This window comes from Eubalaena glacialis, chromosome 2 (assembly GCF_028564815.1).
Source record: "Eubalaena glacialis isolate mEubGla1 chromosome 2, mEubGla1.1.hap2.+ XY, whole genome shotgun sequence".
NCBI lineage: Eukaryota > Metazoa > Chordata > Mammalia > Artiodactyla > Balaenidae > Eubalaena > Eubalaena glacialis.
Window position 1 is genome coordinate 7,085,954 of NC_083717.1, and position 6,291 is coordinate 7,092,244.

At 41.2% G+C, this 6,291-nt stretch overlaps 1 non-coding gene across 1 annotated transcript; it reads left to right on the plus strand.

The window, feature by feature from the left end:
• Window positions 1-1,967: 1,967 nt before the first annotated feature.
• LOC133086110 (U6 spliceosomal RNA) lies at window positions 1,968-2,076 on the plus strand. The gene has a single exon (XR_009699885.1). It is a non-coding gene; the product is annotated as a U6 spliceosomal RNA (small nuclear RNA).
• The last annotated feature ends 4,215 nt before the right edge of the window (window positions 2,077-6,291 follow it).

Sequence of the window (6,291 nt, forward strand, 5' to 3'; positions counted from 1 at the left end):
AAAGACGCTATCTAAAAGGTGCACAAGAGCCTCACCTTCCATCCTTTGCCCAACAGCCCCAGGCTCACCTCGAATTTCACCTGCTACCCCCAGACCCTCTTGACCTAAGAGGCATTTTTACCCAAATTCTGAACACCAGCCCTTCTCTCTTCTGCAGAGGCTGCAAAGGCTGGGCCCTCTCTTGCCTCAAGGGTCAGGAGCCCTCTTCTGGGAAGAATGACCAGCTCACCTTCTCACTCTAAAGCTTCCTGTGCTGGGCTTCCCTGGTGGCACAGTGGTTAAGAAGCCTCCTGCCAATGCAGGGGACACGGGTTTGAGCCCTGGTCCAGGAAGATCCCACGTGCCGCGGAGCAGCTAAGCCCGTGCACCACAACTACTGAGCCTGTGCCCTAGAGCCTGCGAGCCACAACTACTGAGCCCGCCCGCCACAACTACTGAGCCCACGCGCCTAGAGCCCACGCTACACAACGAGAGAAGCCACCGCGATGAGAAGCCCGCGCACCACAACAAAGACCCAACGCAGCCAAAAATAAATAAATAAATTTATAAAAAAATAAAAAATAAAGCTCCCTGTGCTGAGAGAGGCTGACGGCCTTGGGTTCACCTGAGAGGAAGCAACAGGCCTGCACCCCTGGGAGCCGTGCACAGTGGGACGGGGCACCAGGCCTGGCTGGAACTGCTGGAGCTGGTAGGAAGGGAGCTTCAGAGAAGAACACTTCCTGCCCCCAAGATGCCTTTCTGTGTGTCCTACAGCAGTGCCCCAAGAGGATTATAGTCAAGTGTTTCTGAATTGTCCAGTTGGTACTTAATGCTGGCAGATTCCTCAGAAGTGATGAGTACACACCAAGGAACTAGTCTCACATTCTGGTTCCTTATCTGGGCAGGTTGCTTTGAATCACTCAGTGGCTCCTTACCTTGACAAGCATGGCCTGGTCATCTGGTCCCGGCCTCACTCTCCAGCCTGGGCTCACAGGCTTCTTGCTCTGGAAACTCTGAACTCTTTGCAGTTCCTTGTAAACTAGGCCAGGAGTCCAAAGATTTTATCTGTAAAGGTCCAAATATAAATATTTTAGGCTTTGCAGGCCCTACAGACTCTGCAACTTGCACATCTTGCATATATACCTAATGCTATATTTCTATTTGGTTTTATAATCATCTGTTTTTATATACATTTCCCCATCAGACTCTGATTTTGCAGGCAAAGATTATTCATCTTTATATCTTTGTATCTCTAGAATCCAGCAAGTATCTGCCATATTTAGTGTTGAATGAATACTTTTTAGTGAATGAAGCAAACAACAATACCAATGAAAGTCAAGCTATATCCCCTCCCAAACTGCCTCTAAAAGAAAACTGAAAGAAAGATGAAAGAAAGAAAGAAAGAAAGAAAGAAAGAAAGAAAGAAAGAAAGAAAGAAAGAAAGGGAGAGAAGAGAAAAGAAAAGGAAAAAAAGAAAAACTAAGACAGACAACAGCCAAATGCCAGAACCTGGGAGTAATTTACACTAACTTTAAGTCATTCAGAACTGAATGAAGAAAAACAATCAGCTGCTCACGTGTGCTACAGATAGAGAGTCATCTAGACCTGCCAGGAGAAAAGAGCTTGAACTCATTCTATCTGCCTCTGGACTCAGAGACTCAGGGTCTGTAACATCTGGAACAATCATTTCTTACACATGTAGATTCTGCTTTGGGGGCAGTGAGCTGTCATAAATTCTCCCTTCCCCCTTCATTCTTACCCATTTTCTCCCTAACTTATAGCCTCCCAATCTTCCTGTCCATTCAGATATCAGACAGAATTCCCAGAAACAGTGGGGCAGGAAGTGGGGAGAAGACGTGGTCCTCCTACAGATCACAGTGAATGCAAGGAAGGTGCTGCAGTGCACAGTCTCCCCTGGGTTAGTTTTTCAGAGGACGGGGCAGTGAGTAGAGTAGGAAATAACTTCACCTCAGCTCATCAGAATCACAGCAAGTGTGTGCCATGCTCAGTTCAAAATTGGAACAATACAGAGAAAACGAGCAAAGCCCCTGTGCAAGGATGACACGTAAATTCCTGAAGCATACTTTAAAAGTTTATGCTGTGTGAATCTTACCTCTCTCTCTCTCTCTCTCTCTCTCTCCCTATATCTATCTATCTATCTATATCTATATATATATAAACTAATAAATGAATAGGTGTCTCCTCGACCCTGGAAACTGAGCTGGGAGTTATACACATTAAGCAGTCCTTTGGCTGTAAACCTCAGGATGTACCATAACCAACATTTGAGTGGACAGTAAATGTAGCCAAGAGCAATCTTCACTTTCTATAGCTATTGTTCTAGAATAGAAAACAAGGAAAAGGCAAAAGAAGCCCAGAAAGTCAGTAGAACAAGAGAAAGGGAATTGTTTCAGAAAGAACATCTCAAAAAATAATATAGTAAATGAAGACAATTAATCTCATAGAATGCAGAGTCAAGTTGAAAAGAAAGAGAGATAAATGACGGATGTGACAGTGTTCCAACCTAAGAATGACAGTAGTTTTTGAGAAAGAAACCATAATATTTGAGATAGAAGCAATAACTTAAGCACATTTCCCTGAGCTAGGGCAAAGAATCAAGCCTGTGGATCAAAAGAACACTCCAAACAAAATCACTTAAAACAAATCCACAATTAGATATCCTTCTGGGGGAAAAAAAGTGGATTATGAGAATGTCTCAAGTCAATGCTTTGACAGGAACAATAACCTCTACAAATAGGTCAACCGCGTAGCTGTGGGGAGGATGCAGGAGAATCTCATAGAAGTCAACCAATGGAAGTAGAGCTGGGCTGAATGGGAAAAAATAACTATCGTTCTTTCCCCCTCTCCTCCTGCTCTCCCCCTCCAGCCCCATCTCACTTTTACTCCATGACTGCTTCATCCAAATTTCTCTACAAACTGACTTCTCTGCTTATTTATTTGCTTATACATGGCTCATAATGGCTTCCTTCAAATGAAACATCAGAACTGGAGTCTGCATTTTCTTTGAGCTTAATTGCCTACAGGTAACAAACTCAGTCTCTGCTCCCCACTTACAAATTTCTGGATAAGATCACTGATAGTCAAGTGAGCCAAACAACAATACCATTGACAGTCAAGCTATAACCACTCCAGCTTTGGAGAGTTGTCACCCGTGGCCCAATTAGCTGTGCCCCAAAGAACAGGGTCATATCATAATTAGAGCTGTTCCATCTGGACTAAGTTCTTTATGAAGGGGTTATGGGATTGGAGGAAATTATTGAAATCTCTAGCCCAGTGAATTAAGAAAAAATTCTTATAAGCACCCAGGCAGGAAAAATATTTATTGAAAATGGAATAAAAACAAGTGTGGTCTTCAATGACTCTGCAGCATTCAATACCAGATGACAAAGATGCATAGTCTTTTGGGTTTTGAGTGGAGAAAAGTTGTGACCCAAGAATTTTGTATGCAACCAATATAAATATATTCTTTGCACCTGAAAAATGTTCTCAGATCTGCATGAGATTTTTTCTTTTTAAATACCATCCATAAGACATAGTCCAGCTAACCAAAAGGAGAGGCAGGACCTACCAACAGCACTTGAGCTATGGCACCAACCTCATGCCACATGGAAGTCATGAATGAAGCAACAGACGAGTATAGCCATGGAGCTCTGCCAGTTTGAATGGAAGTACTTTTCACTGAATGTATCAATAAGGAATGCCACCCACCTCACTACAGCCAGGACAAGATGCCACTCTAGCTACTGGAGCAGTGCACCCCAACTACTATGCTTTAACCTCACAGGCTAAGGCCAGCTTCTGCCCAGAGGCCAAGCCCTCCTAACACCGAGGTAGAACTGGATGGGACAGGACCTCTCACTCTAACACCAGAGTCTGGTGAACACAAAGGATTCCTACACATGTGAAAAAAAGTGAGTTAGAGCCCAGAAGTGGATTAAACTAGAGCTTCTGCTATTACCTGTACTGGTAATCCAACTTTGAGATTGAGGCACATTATTTTATACACAAAGCTATAAACAAATGCTCCCCGGTTACAGGAGACACTGGTCACATATTGACACTGGTCAATACTTAATAATTCAGGTATTGATAAGTCATAGGCTGAATGCTCAGGGTTTTACTTTAAAAATTTCTGTGTATTTACAGTAATAAACCATATCCAGTTGATTGATGATGAGCCTATCAAGTGGAAAGTAGGTCCTGGCAAAACTACTCGGTCAATGTCATTGACAAGGAAAGGAAATGTCTGGGTTTACTGCATGAACGAGACATGCCATTCCGGTTAAATCATTAATAGATTAAAAATTAATAATAAATAAAACATTAACAAACTGAAGCCTAAGACAATAGTAGTGGTGATTTTATTTAGTACTCATCTGCATACAAGATCTGTGTGAAGGATTTTCCTTGCATTACATCCTTGTGATCTTTATAGAAACCAAGTGAGATATATTTTATTATTTCCATTTCATAGATCATTAAACAGAAGCTCACAGAGATTAAAGAATTTATCCAAAGTTGCATGACCAGGATCAAGATGAGGGCCACACCCAAATCTCTCTAATTCCAAAGCTTGCACTTTTAACCACTTTGAGCTCACCCTTTCCTGAAATTCACAGAATTACTAGGAAGGGTTCGTTCACTAGGAAGGATTCTCTTACACCAGGTCAATTAATCTGAAAACTGCAAACCAATTTTCAACTTTCAAAAAGCTAATGAAACAAAATAAAGCAAAAATTCCAAAACATGGATAGGTGGATACACAAAGCAAATACCTCAAAATAGTAGAGAACAGGAAAAATGTTCTTCTCATCAAAACATAGCATTCTGAAGTGTACAAAGTCGGTCTGAATTTTTTCTTTAAAAGCCAGAGAAAGGATATTCCAAATAATGAACTAGAAGGGTTACTGTAAATTTTGCACATCTGATAAATATCCCACACTGAAACAATAAGTTTCAGAAACTTTTCTTTGAAAGGTTATGCTCAGCCTAAATGTTCTTAAATTTTCCTTTGTTTTCTCACGTAGTTCATGATAACTGAATCAAAGATGAATGAGTTATTTAAGTTAATGAAATTTTTATAGCATGGGAAATGCCTGTATCATGATGCCACATGAAAAAAACTAAGATACAAATTTTCTACAGTATGAACTTCAATAGATTAAAAAAATGTATTGAAAAAAACTGTAAGGGAATAATACACCAAAAGGTGAAGAATTTGGGGGCTTGGTTGGGCAAGTTATGAGTAATATGTTTCCTTCTTATTACTTCTCTTTATTTTCCAAATTTTCTAAAATGTGCAATTTCATCATCAGAAATATAAACTTTATTTTTTTAAGAATTGTGATCTAGCCCATAACTTTGTTAGTGTCATTGGCTCAGTTGAAAGAACATGAGAATGAGAACATGAGAGTCAGAAAAATGGAACTTTCTAAGAAAATCAGATCCACCTCCCATGATGCCTCATACTGAAAGGCATCCACCCGCATGAACCCAAGTCATGGGCAAAACAAGAGGGTTGAACAATGACCTTCAAGTTTCCCTCCAATTCCACAGAAGATCACACTGCTATTATGAATACTCCATTGAGTAACTGTTGTGGCCATGGGAATTCATGGTGCAAACTTCCAACTACAGGAAGTGTAACTGACCCAGAGGTCCAGCTGCATGCTCTGAAATCCATCATCACGTTTGCATGAAGGTCACGTTTCCCATAGGTTGCTCCCAGCCAACAACTGAGCACAGCTGGGCACACCTGGGAGACACGGAACTCCTTTCAGACATGGAACCTGGCTTTGGCTCAAGGACTCCCCAGCGGCCTTGCTGAAACTTCCTTGAACGGCATGGCAATCTTGCACATTTCCATCCAAACTTCCTTCCTTGTCTCCTTCACTCAGGGTCAATGTTCCGTTGTGGTCTGATGGCTCTCCATCCCTTCCTGGCTCTTTCTCATTTTTTTCACACAGGTGTTTCCCCTGTAGAAATCTTTGCACATTAACCTCATCTTGGCATCTACTGCTCAGATACCCCAGATTAACCCAGCATATTGGTAGATCCACAAACTATACCTGTGCATAGAAAGACTGAACAGAAGGCTGCCCAGGTGGCACGGCTCCTCATAGGACTGCACACCTGGTTTATACTTTGTCTTATTGTCATTGTCATTTTCTTCCTTTTTATTTTTTTCTGAGATTTAAAAAAATTTTTATTTTATATTAAAGTATAGTTGATTTAAAATATTATGTTAGTTTCAGGTATACAGCAAAGTGATCCATTTATACATACACATAT